The sequence below is a fragment of the Nannospalax galili genome, unplaced genomic scaffold (assembly GCF_000622305.1).
Source record: "Nannospalax galili isolate Female #2095 unplaced genomic scaffold, S.galili_v1.0 scaffold801, whole genome shotgun sequence".
Classification (NCBI taxonomy): Eukaryota; Metazoa; Chordata; class Mammalia; order Rodentia; family Spalacidae; genus Nannospalax; species Nannospalax galili.
Genome location: NW_008345222.1, coordinates 748,328 through 766,810, shown reverse-complemented (window position 1 = coordinate 766,810; position 18,483 = coordinate 748,328). Strand labels below are relative to the sequence as shown.

General features: G+C 37.8%; 1 protein-coding gene across 2 annotated transcripts in view; it reads right to left on the bottom strand.

The window, feature by feature from the left end:
- Frmd3 (FERM domain containing 3) overlaps positions 1-18,483 on the bottom strand; it is a 326,943-nt gene that overhangs the window by 157,885 nt on the left and 150,575 nt on the right. The gene's annotated exons all lie outside the window — the stretch shown is intronic.

Here is an 18,483-nt window from a genome sequence, read left to right as displayed (position 1 = left end):
TCTTTGGGGTCTTTTTACCCTAACTGCCTAGCAATTCCTACCTCCTATTCTTATAACAGCCTCTGAAGAGGTTATCCAAATTGCTAATAGGGAATAGAGATGCAGACCACTCTGGTTTCTTCCATGCTGAACAGGGATGCAGGGTGAGGCAATTGGAGTACCCCTTCAGTGGGTCTATATAAAAGACTCCCAAATTGCAAAACTCTTATCTCTACACCTGCTGGTTAGGGTTGACATGGGGGGGCTGGATTAGGGTTTGGTCAGACAGCAGGGGTTCCCTCTTCATGCATCTCAACAGGGTCCTCAATGGTTGACAGGAGCTTGTATACATGTGGAGGGAAGGAAAGTAACAACTGATTAAAATTAGTAAGAGTTAGTTTTTGGATTTTGGTCCTGAAAATATCTGAAGAGGCAAGGAGCAATGGTTAGCACCAAGGTAATAGCTCTTTTCTGTTTTCTGCCAGGGCTGAACTTGAGAGCCATGGACTCAGGATTTGTTTTCAGGCACTTTGATAGCTGTTGGAGTGGCTAGAATCAGTGTCAATTCTCTCTCAAAGGCTTCTAGATAGGGGGAGAAAACAAATTTATCTATCATTTTAGAACAATAGAGGGTTGTCTCCCTTAGCTACAGGTGGGCACTACAGTATTGGAGACCGAGATTTGAAGTCTTACATCTGAGCAGCACTTTCTGTTTAGGAACAAAATAATCAAGGAGAAATAATTGTCAAAATAACTTTTTATATAGAATTAAGCTTAATGTCTGGGAAGTGTAATCCCTTGAACTCTTACAGAAATATACTGATGACTTTACTCTTTGGTTATACATTTGGTGTTTAAGACAATACAGTTGGCCCAAATAAATCAGTTAATTTTTATACTTAAGGTCATTTGAGGATCTGTTCCTCAGGGGTCACATGGGCTTGGGAGGAGCGCCTGGCTCTTTTCTTTAACAGTTCTATTCATGTGAAGATAAGTCAAATCTCCTGCTGGACCATGTCTGGCTTCACTTGGAAGCATAGATGAGATGTTTCCTTTGTGTTGACCCTCCTCTTTGTAGACTGGACACTGGTTCAAGTCCATCTTGTGGGGTCTCCATGTCCTCTGTGAACAAGAGGACAGGTGACTCACCACAGTTACAAGACATTTTGAGAGATGGTCCATAGTCCCCTGGAACCTAGTCGACCTTGGAGGGCAAGGGGCAAAAACTGTCCTTTAAGTCCCTCTGACCACATTAGTACAGGCCTCGATGTACGGCTGTTAAACATCCAGTAAGTTTAGGTCCACCAGTGTGGTACTTTTAATTACCATGTGCTATGTAGATAAGGCTTGGATAAAAAAACAAATATTCTCAGATAAACCTTGACTACATATATATTTTGTTCCTTAAACTAGTTGACAAAACTATGACCATAGAAATTTGAAGATTATGTGTATTATTTTTGTTTCATCCTTTATATATCATAACAAACCTAAAAAGACCTTTACCACTTGCTTAGGATTTCTCATTTCTTCTGTTTTGGAAAATATCTCCATTTCCCATATCCTTTTAACATCTTTTACATTCTCATTTTCCTTTTTTAAAAAATAATTATGAAACACAGAAGCATTAACAAATAAATTTTCCTACTGTTTGAGGCTTCTTTTCCTGGGGATACTAAGCAATGCTTATTCCCTTTTAAGGTTCTTGTGTCAAGCCAATGTTTTATTAAAGTTTTACTGGGGACCCAATGAATTTATTGAGCTTACTTACCAGAAAACTGAGGGGTTGCTGAGGTTTATGTATGACCTGAAGTTATACGCACTGGAAAGCCTTAACCCACCATGGGTCATGCCTTCTCTTCTTAGCCTTCCGCAGATCGTATACTTCAACCCTCCCCAAATCCAGGAGGCCATGTGTGATTAGGGTCAAATTACATACAGTTGGCTGAGAAGAGTGGCTGGATACTCCAGTGAGGATCCAATGACCCTGCTTGGTCCTCCTTTAATGAATGAGCACAACCGTCAACAAGCCCAATTGTGATGATGTTTAGCAATCAGACTTAGCTGAAGTCATGATGATGGTAGTTATTTCATGCAGAAGAGACTGCTTTATCCATCATCTTATTAAAAAGTCCTGAAATTTAAAAGGATTTGGTGCTAGGATCCACATATGGGAAAATATATGTCATTTGTTTTTCTGAGTCTGTGTTACTTCACTTAGTATAACAGTTTCTAGTTCCATCCATTTACCTGCAAATTTCATTATTTCATGTTTCTTTACTGATGAATAGAACTCCATTGTGTAAATATACCACATTTTTTGTTAACCACTCATCACTTGAGGGACACTTAGGTTGCTTCCATCTCTTAACTAATGTGAAAAGAGCAGCAACAAACATGGTTGTACAAGTGTGTCTACAATAGGATGAGTCCTTTGGGTATATGTCATGGAGTGGTATAGCCGAGTCATATGGTAAGTTCATTCTTAGTTTTTTAAGAGTTCTCAACACTGTTTTCCACAGAGGTTGCACGAGTTTGTAGTTCCTCCAGCAGTGAATGAGCATTCCTCTTTCTCCACATTCATGCCAGCATTTGGTGTCATTTTTTATCTTGATCTTAGCCAGTCTGATTGGGGTAAGGTGATACCTTATGATGGTTTTAATTTTCATTGAACACTTTTTGAGATGTTTCTTAGCCATCTTTATCTGCTTAGATCTTTAGCCCATCTTTTAATTGGGTCATTTGATTTCTCAATTCTTTGTTTTTTGAGTTCTTTATATATTCTGGATGTTAAACCTCTGTCAGATGTGTAATTGATGAAGATTTTTTTTTCTCATTCTGTAGGTTTTCTCTTCATTTTTTGATTGCTTCTTTTGCTATACAGAATTTTTTAGTTCAATGAGGTCCCACTTGTTGATTGCTGACCTTAATTCCAGAGCAAGTTCTGATTTAGAAAATCCTTTCCTACACCTATATCTTGTAAGTTACTGCCAAATTTTCTTCTAATAGTTTCATGGTTTCCAGTTTCACATTGAAGTCTTTGATCCATTTGGAGTTGACTTTTGTACAAGGAGAAAGAATAGGATCCAGTTTCATTGTTCTACAGGTAGAGATCCAATTTTGCCAGCACCATTTGTTGAAGAAGCTTTATTTCCTCCATTGTGTGTTCTTGGCATCTTTGTGAAATATCAGGTGGCTGAAATTGCATGTACTTCAGTTTGGATCTTCAATGATTGTTTATTTGACTATGTGTCTGTTTTTGTGCCCGTAACATGTTGTTTTTATGACTACAGCTCTGTAGTATACTATGAGATGTGGTATAGTAATCCCCCAGCATTGCTTTTTGTGCTCAGGGTTGCTTTGGCCATTCAGGGTCTTTTGTGCTTCCATATAAATTTATGGATTTTTTTTCTAATTCTGTGAAGTATGTCATGGGGCATTTGATTGGGATTGCACTGAATCTATATATTGCTTTTGGTAGTATGGTCATTTTCACAATACTAATGAGCATGGGAGGTCCTTCCATCTCCTGGTGTATTCTTCAATCTCTTTAACAATTTAAATTTTTCATTGTAGAGATATTTGGTGTCTTTGGTCAGATTTATTCCAAGATATTTTATTTATTTATTTATTATTTATTTGCAGCAATTGTGAATGGAAGCATTTCCCTTTTTCTTTCTCCAATTGCTTGTTGAATTGCTTGTTATTGGTATATAGAAAGGCTACTGACTTTTGTAGATTAATTTTATAACCTGCCACTATACTGAAAGTATTGATTAGTTCTAGGAGTTTTGTGGTGGAACTTTTGGTATCTCTTAGGTATAGCATCATACAATCTGCAAAAAGTGATAGTTTGACCTCTTCTTTTCCCATTAGTATTTCCTGGTCCTGTCTTATTGCTCTAGCAAGAGTTTCAAGCACTATGATGAAAAGGAGTTGAGATAGTGGACATCCTTATGTACTATTTTGTCAGATATTAAATTTGCAACCCCTGCTTGTTTCTTAGTACCATTTGCTTGGAATATTCTTTTCCATTCTTTTACATTAAGGTAGTGCCTGTCCTTGAAGGTGAGATGGGTTTCTTGCAGACAGCAAAGAGATGGATTTTGTTTCTTAATCCATTCACTTAGCCTGTGTCTTTTGACTGGGAAGTTCAGTCCATTAATATTTAAGGTTATTATTGAAAGATGTGTTTTAGTTGCTGTCATTTTGATTGCTGTTTGTGTTCTCTGTTTAAGTTTGTGTTTCCTATATTATACATTTATTTATTTTCTTTTGGTGCCCTTGGGGTATAGTTGTTTCTCTGCTCACTGTATTGCTTCAAGTATTCTTTGAAGGGCTGGTTTTGTGGACATGTATTCTTTCAGGCTATTCATGTCATGGAAAATTTTTCTTTCCCTCTCAACTATAATAGACATTTTTGCTGGGTAAAATATTCGGGGCTGGCATCTATTGTCATGTAGAACTGGAAATACATTAGTTCAGGCTTTTCTGGATTTCATAGTTTGCAATATCTCAGCTGTAATTCTGATGGGCTTTCCTTTGTATGTGACTCGTTTTTCTTTTGCTGCTTTCAGTATTCTCTCTTTGTTCTGTACATTTAGTGTTTTTACTATGATATGTTATGGGGGTTTCTTTTCTGATCCTGTCTATTTGATGTTGTATGTGCTTCCTGTATTTGTATGGGGATGTCTTTCCTTAATTTTGGGAAGATCTCTTCTACCATCCTGTTTCAGATCTGGTCAGCACCATTAACCTGAAATTCTTCTCCTTCCTCTGCTCCTATGATCCATAGATTTTTCTCTTTCATGGTGTCCTACATCTCTTGCACATTCCATTTCTGTGTTTTTGTAATTTTCCATAATCTTTGCTTGTGTGGTCCAATTCTTCAATTTTATCCTCCAGTGTTGATGTTCTGTTTTCAATTTCATTCATTCTAGCAGTGAGGCTTTCCCCTGTTGTTTCAAGTTGGCTTATTGAGTTTTGTACTTCCTTCTTCATTTCTGCCTGAGTTTTCTTCAATGTTTCTATCTGTTTTATGAATTCATTCGGAACTTTATCCCTATCTTCTTTTAGCTCTTTGATTTGTTTGTTCGTGAGTTCTTTAAATTCACTCAATTCCTTGATCATGTTAATGACTGTTCTTTTAAATTCAGTGTCCTGGGTTATCTATAGGAGGTTCTCCTTATAGAACTCATCTACAGAACTGGTGGAGTTTGGTGGGGGCATAGTGTTTTGTCTTTGTTTATGATTCTGATATGAGAATTAAGTTGAAGTATGCTTCTGTTTGTATTATTGGGGTGCCTAGATCCTTTATTGGTTATGTAAAGGTGGTTGGTACAGGGTTCAGGTTCTCTCAGGTTTTATTTTGGAGGGAACTGATGGCTTCAGATCAGCTATTCAGGAGCTCCCACAGAAGTCCAATTCAGGTTCCAGTCAGTACACTCAGGCTTCCTTTACCCTGTGAAAGCAGGACCTGTGGGCTCCCAGGCAGTCCCCTGCATTTTCAGGCCCTCTTCCTGAGGGAGGGCAGAGGGAGGCCAGAACTCAGCACTCTCTTGCGTTCTGCTGAGATCAGGGCTGCTACACTAATGGAGGTCCAAACCCACCCTCTCATGATGTCTGCTAGGATCTCAGCCTTAGCCTACCAAAGCCAGATCTGCCCTGGGACCTTGGGAGGGGCCTCACGAAATCACGGGTCATGGGATGGGTATGGTAAAATTAGGGGAAGCCCACCACCATGCAGAAACAGGATCTGGGGGCTCTCAGGCAGTCCCCTGCATTCTCAGGCCCTTGGCCTGAGGGAAACCAGAGGGAGGCCAGAATTTGGCACTCTCTGGCAGTCTGCTGAGATCAGAGCCACTACACTGATGGAGGTTGGAACCCACCCTCTCAGTTTGTCTGCTAGGATCTCAACAACCAGTGTTCTTAACTGCTAAGCCATCTTTCCAGCCCTTCATCTTCACATTTTTAAAAAAGAAAACATACCATTGTAAAAGAGTTAAATAGAATATCTAATATTATGCCTTATGTACCTCTATCTTTTTAGTCCTCTATCTGTATCTCATCTTTTCACTCCTTCTGAGTACATATGTAACAATAATATTTTTTCATATAACATTCTGTGTATAGGTTTATCGACTTTTTAACTTGGCAGTATATCCATAAATCTTTCCAAATCAATAGTACCATTTGTTTGTCCTTATTCTTTCAATGACTGTATATGTTCCACACAATTTATTTTGCCTTGACAAAATTCTTAAGCTCTTAATTGCTTCTGATACTGTCTCTGTTTCCATTTCTTTTGAGGCCTCCATCTATCTCTCAACTTTTGCTTTTAATTTTTGTTTGTTAAGATGGAATATCATTATACCACATGGCTGACCTCCAATATTTGATCCTCTTGTCTCAGTTTCCTGAGTGCTAAGATGAAAGTCATAAGTTCTGCACTTGTACTGTACAGCATGGCAAATTTATCCACATCCCATGGTTTTAATCTCCACCTCTACCCTCCAATGATCCTGGACTAAAGTCAGGGCCTCATAAGGACTAGGCTAGGAAAGTATTTTTACCACAGAGCTATATTCCCAGTTTTCCCATTATTAATGATACAAAAAATGTAGCAGTGGGCATTCTTGAATAATAGTGTGAATAGTATGAAAAAGTTTTGCTTTTGAAAGATTCGTAGAATTTGACTTGTTGGATCAGGAAATAGAGTATTTTAAATCTTGAAAGATACCATTCTATTTCTCTCTAAAATGACTTCTTCCATTTATATACTTGCGCCCAATAGTGGTACCCTACCTTCATTCTCATCAACAAAAACAATTCTCATCAACATTTACAAATTTTTTTGGGGGGGGGGAATAAACAGAAATACATTACTTTGATTTAATTTTCTTTTTATTCAACAATATTGCCTTTATTTGTATCTTTTCTTCATCAAAATGCACAAAACATAAAACTATTGTTTGTATTAAAGGAAAACAGCATCAGTTGCTGATAATCAAAGACACTTGATGACTATTAGAGTTTGTTACAAAGAAACAATCAAATATCTACTACCAAATGCAGCATATATGTTCCCAATGTGTATCTTATAATATCCGTGTTCTATTTATGTGACCCTGTGGAGTCTGTCTCTGGCTGTCTTTGTCTCTGTCTCTCTGTCTGTCTCTCAGAAACACATTCACACAATTGCACTGGAGATACACATGCTATCTAGAGAATGGACTATGCTCCAAACATCCCTCTTATTTCTCTGTTAGCATCACAGGGTGCACAGAAAAAAAACAAGCTGCTGATGTGAAACTGACCTCTTTCAGTCTCCAGGTTATTAGCCAAGTCTCATCTTCTTTTTCCATGTGTTATATATTGATACACAATTATGTATTTAAAAGATATCGTTGGGACTGGAGAGGCAGCTCTTATAGGAGGTTTGAATCCCAGCACCCACATGGTGGCTAACAACTGTCTATAACTCCAGTTCCAGGGGATCTGATGCCTTCTTCTGTCCTCCACAGGCATGGCACAACACTGGTGCACTTATAAACATGCAGGCATAACATTCATACACATAAAATAAGTATATATAATAGATTAGTTTAAAAAACAAAAGATCTCCCACTGAGGTAGCAAGCAGACCAACCCTGGGAGGTGAGTTGAAAGATGTCCTATTCAATGGATAATGCTTATGATGGAAGCATTAAGGATCGTGCCATGGACCATTAGGGCAACGAGGAAGAAATCACCTATTGGACTTGGTGATCACAAGGACTTTGTGGCTGATACATTTTCAATTAAGCCCAACTGGCCCAAGAAGAATCACATGGGAAGATGAGCACGAAACCACAGCTCTATTTGAGGAGCAACTGGCAGTTAATATTTTCTTGAAGAGGGAGATTCAGTTATCTTTAAGGGTGTGTTCCCTGGTAGGATCCAGGAATAGACTCACATTCAAGAGTATTTTGGAAGCATAAACTGTACTGAAGAATGCTCTGAACTGCTTGCTAAGCAATATTTCCAGCCCTTTGATATTTTATTGAATTTGGCTTGCAAGTATTTCACTGGAAAAATTTGCATCTGTATTCATCAGGAATATTGTCCTACAATGCTCTTTTTCTGTTGAATCTTTGTCTAGGCTGGGCATCAAGATAATATTGGCTTCATGTAAAGAATTTGGAAGAATTCCTTCCTTTTCCATTTTATGGAATACCTTGAGAAATATTGATGTTATTTTTTCTTTGAAAATCTTGTAGAAAACCTATGCTGAATCCATCTAACTGAATTGTTTTTAGTTAGAAGTTTTTTGTTGTTGTTAGAAGGGAGGGATTTATTTTTGCTTATAGTTTGAAGGTACATTCCATTATGGTGGGGAGGACATGGTGGCAGAACCATGAGGTGGCTGGTCATCTTGAATTTGTACTCAGGAAGCAAACAGTGAAAAACACTGGTGTTCAATATGTTTTCTTTCTTTCTTTTTTTTCATTTTGGGACCTTAGCACATAGAATGGTACAACCCACATTCAGGGATTTACCTTGCTTAGTTTAAGTTTTTTGAAAACAACCTCAAAGAAACACCAAGAAGAATGCTTCCAAGGTTGATGATTCTAAATCTTGTTGACAGTCAAGATTAGCCATCATAGTACCTTTTGTTGTTGTTTTGTTCTTTTTTAAAATTAAATTTTTGAGAATGTCATACAATGTATTTTGATCATATTTACACTCTTAACCCTATCTGGAACCACCTCCCCCCAACTAGCTCCTACTTGCATATATATACATACATATATATATATATATATGGAGAGAGAGAGTATATATATATTCTTTGGTGTGGGTCTATCCACTGGAGCCTGGTTAACTTAGCTAGCATCATACTCCCAAAGAAAACTGACTTTTCCTCTACCAGCTAAGATTGGGGCTTATCCACTACCTCACTTCTATGCTGGGGCTTGCACATGCTACCACCAATACTGTGGATACATGTGAGTATCTGTACATTTTTCTGTTTCTTTGTAATTATCCACCACCTCTTGCCCTTACAATCTTTCTAAACTCTTATGCAATGATTTCTGAGCCTTGGCTGTCAGAGGTTTGATTTCAGTGTCTTATTTGGGGCTAAGCACTCTGCACTCTCTTATTCTCTACACATTGAGTAGTTGTGGGTCTCTGTGTTAATGAACATATGAGGAATCTTCTCTAGTAAGAGTTGAGAGATGCATTAATATAAGGGTATAGCAATTAGTCATTAGGAGTTGGTTTAAGACTATTACTGTTTGCCAAAATAATATTAGTAGTTTCTCCTTTATTGCCTGTGGTCTGTCTGTTAGGTTCTTGGCAGACTCCTAAAATGGCAGCACAGGTCCCAATATTCTAAAATATTGGGTCCCAACTTAACCCTGGGCAGGTCCCTCTACTTATAGGGAGACCAACCAATCGCAAGCTGAACCTTTCAGCCTATGTCATGGAAAGTTACCCAAGCCCCTAACTGCCTATAAAGGATGCCTGACTTCCGCTGCTGGTTGCCGTCTCTCTGATTTTGGGAGGCAATCCAGCAGTTTGATCCTTCCCACAATAAACTGTTGTCCCCTATGGAATTGTCTTGGTCAGTGGTCTTCACTGCACATTTCCATACACTGTCAATCCATAAATTCCTAAGCCTGATGTCAGTTGGGAGATTCTTAATTACTGCTTTTACTTCAAAGGTTATTATGATCTGTTCAATCTGCCTACTCCATCTTTAATTAACTTTTGTAGGTAATATGCATTTGGAAATTAATTTCTTTCAGATTTTCCAATTTAGTGGACTATAACTGTTTAAGGTAGGTATTTATGATTTCATGAATGTCCTGAATGTCTGCTATAATTTCTCCCTTTTCATCTCTAATTTTATAAATTTGGGTTCTCTGTCTCCGGTTAATCTCATTAAAGGTTTGTCACCTTTGTTGATCTTTTCAAAGAACCAACTATTCATTTAATTTATTCTTTATATTATTTTCCTGTTTCTATGTTATTAGATTCAGCCCTGACTTCAAATATCTCTTCCAATCTACTGTTTTGGGGTGATAGTTCATCATTATATTATTATTACTAACTTGAGTCTCCCCCCCCCCCCGGTTTTCTGAGACAGGGTCTTGCTGTAGTCCCAGGTGGCCTGGAACTCACTATGTAAACCAGGCTGGCCTTGATTTCACAGAAATCCCAGTGCTGGGATTGAAGTCATGTACCAGCATGCCCAGCCTTTCAATTTTTGTTTCTAATGTAAGCATTTGATACTATAATATTTCCTCTTGGGATTGGGATTGTCTTTACTATGTTCCATAGACTCTGATATGTTATATTTTCAGTTTCATTCAATTCTAGGAATTTTTTAATTTCCTTGTTGACATGCCAATTCTCCATTTATGGAGTGCTTTCTAGATTCATGCTACATTAATTTCACAATTCAATTACATAATCTCACTTATATAGCTTTTACACATCTTTATTATATTTTATAGCAAATTAATTTTTATTTGTTATTGCTGTTGTAAACAATAGCACTTCAATTATATTTGAGAAACAATTACAGTTGTTGTTGTATAAGACCTGGGCACCTGATATTAATACCTCATGACCCCTCCTTTGCCTCCCTCCAAGACAGTGAATGAATGTAGGTTAGCTTGTTTAGAATACCAAAAGCAGTGTGATATTCTCATTGAAAACAGGGAGAATAATTGAGAAGTCTGCTGGATAGTCTGTGAGATATTTGAGACCTAGGAATCCAAGAACAAGATTCTTTGATAAGATAAAGGCCAATCCTTTATCCTATTCTATTTTCTAAATTATTTCTGGAAAAATTCCTTTAATAAAAGTATGAGTGAAATCTGACTCCATATTGAAGAATCACAGTTATTTTGTGTAGCGCATTCCATTAAGAAAACTAAGAACTCTGAAAACCAAACATTCAAAATCAATCAGTATATTCATTAGCATTTTGTTTATAGGCTAATTTTACCTGACTACTTATGGGGGATAAAAAAGGATTAACAAGTCAGTCTACATTTGTACCTTTGGACAGGCTACGGCATAGGAGAATGAGAAAGATGATTCTCGTTATACAGCCTACTTATATGCTTACCTAACAGAAAAATGATCAACACAAGTTTCATTCTAATGTTCTAACTCCAGGTAGGATGGCTAATTACATCTACCCTATTAATCTCACAGAATATAGCTATAAAACTTGATCAGAGTACGTGACATTTCTATTTAAGGATGTTGAAAAGCAAAGTAGTAAACAGATGGTATAAAGATGAGAATACTGGTGGCACACGCCTTTAATCCCAGCACTCGGGAGGCAGAGGCAGGTGGATCTCTGTGAGTTCAAGGACAGCCTGGTCTACATAGTGAGTTCCAGGTCAGCTGGGGCTACAGGGAGACGCTGTGTCAAAAAGACCAAAAAAAAAAAAAAAAAAGAGAATACAAAAGACTAGTGAACCAAAGGTGAATTCATGGTTTTTACTCTGGTATCCCCTGAATAGGACTCATGCGATACATACAAGTGAGCAGCAGCGAAAACAGAGTAAATTACTAGAGAAGATCCTCAGTGGCTTGAAGAACAGCACAGGAAGTCCTAGAAGAGTATTTTCTTTCTTTCTTTCTTTTTTTTTTTTTTTTAAAGAACCAGTTTTTTAAAATTTTTATTTATTTATTTTTATGTGTATAAGTGTTATGTCTGCATGTATGTGAGTTCACCCATGTCCTGCAGTGCCCATGGAGGATAGAAGAAGGCATCAGTTCTCTTGGAACTGGAGTTACAGATGGTTGTTAGCCACCATGTGGTTGCTGGATTCAAACCCGGATCCTCTCCAGCAGTCAGTGCTTTGACCACTGAGCCATCTATTTAGCCCCTGGAGTATTTTCCCCAGTAATGGGTATTGACCCTAGGGCCTCATGTATGCTAAGCAGACACTATATCATTGAGCAATATCCTAGTGGACAAACAGATCTGGAAACAACAGTCACCATAACAAGGTGACCATGGATTTCTTTCTGGAGGATGTAGACCTAACTGGATATTTACCTTTAAAAGAATGAAGCGTGATCCACATCTTGCTCCCTGCACAAAAACTAATGAAACATGGATAAAAGACTTTAAAATAAGATGTCAAGCTTTGAAACTATTAGAGGGAAAAAAAAAGATGAATAAAACATGTTAAGATAATAGGATATACAAGGATGTTCTGAAGATAATCCAAATAGTACAGGAAATAATCCAACTGACAAAGTGCGATAACTTCAAGTCAGAGGATTCTGTACATTAAAGGAAACCATCAGCAGGACAAAAAGATGGCTTACAGAATGGAACAAATAATGTTGCCAATTATATATCAGACAGGAGATTAGTATCTTGAATACATAAAGAACCACAAAAATAAAACATGCCTCCCCCCAAAATCCAATCAATAAATGGACTAATGAACTGAATAGAAAGTTCTCAATAGAAAATCTACAAATGGCTAATAAATGAGGAAAGCAACTGTTTAAAGATTCCATCTCACCAGTCAGCATGGCTAATTCCAATAAAACATATGACAAAAAAATGCTGGTGAGGATGTAGGGAATGAATGAACTGTTATTTATTGCTTGTAGGAATGTAAACTAGATCAGTCACTGTGAAAATAGTATAGCTGTTCCTAAAAAACTAAAATAGTACTATCATATGATCCAGCTATACTTGTAGAATATACATGAAGACTTAAAGTCAGTGCACTTGCACATTCATGTTATGGCTGCACTATTCACAGTGTGAAAGAAATGGAACCAGCCTAGGTGTCCATTAATGTGTGAATGGAAAAAGAAAATGTAGCACACGAATGCAATGGAATTTTACTCAACTGTAACAAGAAAATGAGGTATGGCATTTTAAGAAAAATGGATGAAACTGGAAATCATTGTTAAACAACATAAGCCCATCTCAGAAAAACAAATAATATACATCTGTCCTCATATGCAGACTATAGATTTAAGTTTAAAAGTGTGATGTGTGTATGTGTTTGTGCATACAGACACACATGAAAAAGATCCTCCACCATGATCGAGTTGGGTTTACTCCAGAGATCCAGGGATGGTTTGGGATACGTAAGTCAATATGCATCATAAATCATATAAATGGACTCAAAGACAAAAACCACATGGTCATCTCAATAGATGCAGTAAAGGCCTTCAACAAAATTCAACATGCATTTAGGAGAAAAGTCCTATAGGGAATTGGACTGGAGGGAACATACCTCAACATAATTAAAGCTATATACAACAAACCCACAGCCAACATCATTCTAAATGGAGAAAATCTGGAAGCATTCCCCTTAAAGTCAGGAACCAGACAAGGCTGTCCACTATCTCCTCTTCTTTTTACTCTTCCTAGAGCAATAAGACAAGAGAAAGATATTAAAGGAATACTCATTGGAAGAGGTCAAATTATGTCTTTTTGAAGATAATATGATACTATACCTAAGATGCCAAAATTCCACCAGAAAAACCCCTAGAAAAGATGAACATTTTCAGTAATGTGTTACTACATCTACAAAAACCAGTAGCCTTTCTATATGCCAATAACAAGTAGTTGGAGAAAGAGTACATCAAAACCTTCCCACTCACGTAGCCTCAAATAAACAAATAAAATATCTCAGAAAAAATTGATCAAAAACATTAAAGAAAGAGATTGAGGAAGACACCAGAGGATGGAAGGAGTCCCATGCTCATGGATTGGAAGAATTAATATTGTGAAAATGGCCATTCTACCAAAAGTCATTTAAAGGTTCAGTGCAATCTCAATCAAAATTCCCATGACATTCTTCACAGAATTAGTGAAAAAAATTCAAAAATTCATACAGAAGCACAAAAGAGTGCAGATAGCCACAGCAACTCCGAGCCCAAAAACTAATCCTGGGGGGATTGCTATACCAGATCTCATATATATTACAGAGCTACAGTCATAAAAACAGCATGATACTGGCAAAAAAAAAAAAAGACCTGTAGATCAATGGAACATAATTGAAGAACCAAATATGAGCACACACAATTTTAGCCATCTGATATTTGACAAAGGGGCCAAGAATATTCACTGGAGGAAAGACAGCATCTTCAGCAAATGGTGCTGGTAAAACTGGATCTTCACCTGTAGAAGAATGAAAGTAGACTCTTATCCTCACCTTGCACAAAAGTCAGCTCCAAATATATCAAAGACCTCAATGTGAAAACTGGGAGTCTGAAATTGTCAGAAGAAATCATTGGCAGTAAGCTACAAGATATAGGTATAAGGAAGGACTTTCTAAACCAGTCATCAATTACTCAGGAATTAAAGCCAAGAATGAATAAGTGGGACCTCATTAAACTAAAATGTTTATGTACAGCAAAAGAATCAACCAACGAAGTGAAGAGAAAACCCACAGAGTGGGAGAAAATCTTCACCAGTGACACATCTGACAGAGGTTTAATATCCAGAATATATAAAGGTTTCAAAAACCAAAGAATCAATAAAGCAAGTAACCCAACTAAAAGATGGGCTAAGGAGCTGAGCAGAGAGTTCTCAAAAAAAGAAACATCTTAAAAGGTGTTCAATGTGTTTAGTAATTAAGAAAATGCAAATTAAAACCATTTTAAGATTTTATCTTACCCCAGTCAGATTGGCTAAGATCAAGAGATCTAATGAAACTAAATGCTAGAGAGGATGTGGGGACGTGGCTCATTCACTGCCACGGGGATTGCAATGAGTAAGCCCTATGGAGAGCAGTATGGAGAACTCTTAAAACAGTAAATATGAACCTACCATATGACCAGGTTATACCACTCCTTGGCATATACCCAAATGACTCATCCTATTGCAAAGGCACTTGTACATCCATATTTGTTGCTGCTCTTTTCACAATAGCTAAGAGATGGAAGCAACCTAAGTGTCCCTCAACTGACGAGTGGATGATGAAAATGTGGTTCATTTATATGATGGAGTTTTACTTAGCAGCAAAGAAAGATGAAATCCTGAAATGTGCAGGTAAATGGATGGAGCTAGAAACTGTTATACTAAGTGAAGTAACACAGACTCAGAAAAACAAATGACACATGTTCTCCCTCATACACAGATCCTAGCACCAAATCCTTATATGTGAGATGTAACTGCAGGAACCAGAATAATAAAAAGAAACCAGGAAGTAAAGGGAAAGAACGAACCTGAGAAAAAACAGTAGGAGAAAGGTGCTACTAAGGGTGAAATGGATAAAAATGGGGATATTTAAATGGGAGAAGGGAGGAAGGATTATATAAGGAACTTGGGGATAAAGAAAAAGAAGGAACTCAAGAGAGGTGGGACTAGAGGAGACTGGTATTATCAAGGAAGGAATGGGGAAAATGGGAATATTTAAAATGGGGAAACCATGGTGGAAGGGTTAGACAGGGAGAAAGAAAGGAGAGATAAATAATACCTAGCTAGTTTATAAAAAACATAAGGAATCATATTAGTCCAACAGCCTAATGACAAATTACACATACAGTATCTCTACATGAATCCGTGTGTATAGCTAAAGGCTACATAACAAGAAACAGCACCAGATAGGAGAAACCTTCCTCTGAGTTGTTGGTAAGGGTGGTCCAAGAAACTCCCAAAATTACTCAGGCTTTTGGCATGGCACTTGATGGTCTCCCATAACTTTAAGGTAAGACCCTACTGCCGAAAACTGAACATACTTCAGACATAGAATTTGGAGTAACAGAGTGGGAGCTGACCTGAAACAACTTTCCCTGAAGGCTACCTCTCAGAGCTTTGGAAAGCAATATGAAAGTGCAACATCAGCTTTAAGACCAAACAACCACAAAGTGCAACATCAGCTTCAAGACCAAACAACCACATTGATTACTGGCACAAGACACAGCACTGGTGCAGAAGTGGCACTTTTACTTGGGGGTCAACCAATAACTACCTAATTGGACTAAAAGTCCATATGTTGCACATAATAAGAAATCACATTAGTCTAGGGATGTGACAGTCTTGGGGTTTTTGCTAAGATCTATGACCTCCCCAGCCACGTGCGACATATGTATCCTTGTACTTATAGACAAGTACTGCAGTCACCATTCTTGCACCACAAAGAAACCATTACCATGTACCACAACTGGTCACACACTGACATTGCCTATGAAGTGCCCAGGCCTAAGGGGCACATCTACAATGCAACCTCTATACCGAATGCTCATAGAACATACAACAGGGGTAAAAAGGTCAGTAATGAGTCTCTCAACTCTCATTAATGAAGCTCCCTCATGCAACAGAGGACCAGGAACATAAAAGGTTACAGAAGGCCAAAGGGTAAAGATTAAAAGTCTGCAGAGTGCTGGTTCTTGGACAGGACTTCTATATTAAATTTCACCCACCCAGGGCTCAGGGTCCATTGTGAAAGAGTCTGACTGTAAGAGTCAAGAAGGAGGTGCAACACTGTATGGAAATAAAGTCTTACAAGCTCCTGGGACCCTGCTCATAAGAATTTACAACAATGGTGTGGTTGTACAAGTCCCACGCAAACTCAAGAAGACAAAAACCCAGCACAGAACTCGGGCTGGAGAAATGGACGGCAGACCCCAATCTTAGCTGAATTGGCAACTGGTTACTGCTAAGGTAGGAAGAGCTGATCTCCTAAAGCAGGGGACTCTAGTTAAAGTGACTAGACCTCAGTTGATGAACTTGCACTGAGGAATGTCTGGGAACACTAACTTGATGAAATAGGCTTTAACACAAATGACAGAATGTATGAATTCCAGTGGTGGGGGGTATGGGAGGGTGCCAGTGGGGAAGAGGGTATAAAGATGATTAAGACTGATTGAGATGTTCTGTATAAAATACACAAAAATTTAATAAAAAAAGAAATAAGACAAACCAGAAGGCCTAAATGTCCATTATAAAGAGTGTGTGAGTGTGGAGAACAAAGGTTGCATGGAAGTGCCACTGCTTGGGGTTCTGCAACTCCCTGCCTCAGTGCTTTTGGGTTAATATTCTGTGAGCCCTTGCACAGTTTTCTTTCTAATTTATAGTAAATTTAATATTCCAGGAATGAGAATGTAGGGAATATATATGAGAATATAGAAATTCTTTATATTTTTTATCGTCATTTCTTTTGCGCATGCTTGTGTGGTATATTTGTGTGTCCACAGGTATGTGAGAATGTACTTGAATGCATGTGTGGAAGGCAGGAGTTGTTGTATTCTTCAGTTGTTCTCTAAGTGATCTTTGGATGAGGGGTCTTTCATTGAACCTACAGTTTGAGATGGGTGGACTGGCGGGTCAGTTAGTTCCATGCATTCTCTTATCACTGCACGGTTAGTGCAACATACCTGGCTTTTACATTAGGTGCTGGAGATTCAAACTCAAGTCCTTACTCTCATGCAACAAACACTTTACCCACTGAGCCATCACCGCACCCCCCAGAGTGCCAGAATTCTTAATGCTAGAAGAAATCATCAGCATTAAAATTAGGGTTGTGATCATGAGAAAAAATACATAATTTTTCTTTTCACTAGTGCTCTTCATAACACATACAAGGTGACTTAAGTACCTTGCCAGTTCCTGAAAACAGTAAATCATCTTATCTGATTCAGAAGCTAAATTTTATTCTTCTTTCTCCTCTTTGTCAATGGATCGAAACTGTGCAGTGGTCCAAAATCAATATGAAAACATTTCTATAACCATTATATATTTTAAGGTGTTCAGACTGACTTTCCTGTGGAAATAAAGCCTTAAGCAGCAAATTCCTCACACATTTTACATTTCCCACACATTTCAACTTAAAAAGTTTAAATTTATTTTTATTTTATGTGTTATGAGTGTTTTGCCCACATATAAATGTACCACTTGCATGCAGTGCCTACAGAGGCCAGAAGAGAGCAGAGGATCCTCTGGACATGTACAGATGGTTGTGAGCCAGATCCCCCTGGAAGAACAGCAAGGACAACCACTAAGTCATTGCTCCAGGTCCACATTGTAACTTTTTCCTTCTATAAAGTGTTTAAATGCCTTTAAGGATAAATTTATTTATAAAATACTTATAGCCTATGAAAAATAATGCATTATATTTAAGAACGAAAGTGAAAGAACTATTCAACATAAATAAGGCTCCTGGAAAGTACCTTAAAAATGTCAAAACCAAAATACAAATTTTGGGAAACGAAGTGACAAAAGAGCCATTAATCACTCCCCCATGCGTATCAGTTCATTCTCATTTTCTACAGTCTCCTGGACTCTCAATTCTTCTACCTCAAAGGGGACATGTGTCTCTACTCTATTCTGTCTTCATCCCAACAGACTGGCCTTTCTTAACTCTCCAGACCTGCTGCTGTGCCTTTTCTTAGTTCATCCTTCTTGCACTGGCCAGAAGGAGCTGCTCTTGAAGGATGCAGGGTATAGGGGAGATGAAGCAGAACAGTAATTCAATATAATGAAGAAGTTTATTTCAGTTGCTAGTTTGCAATCTACAT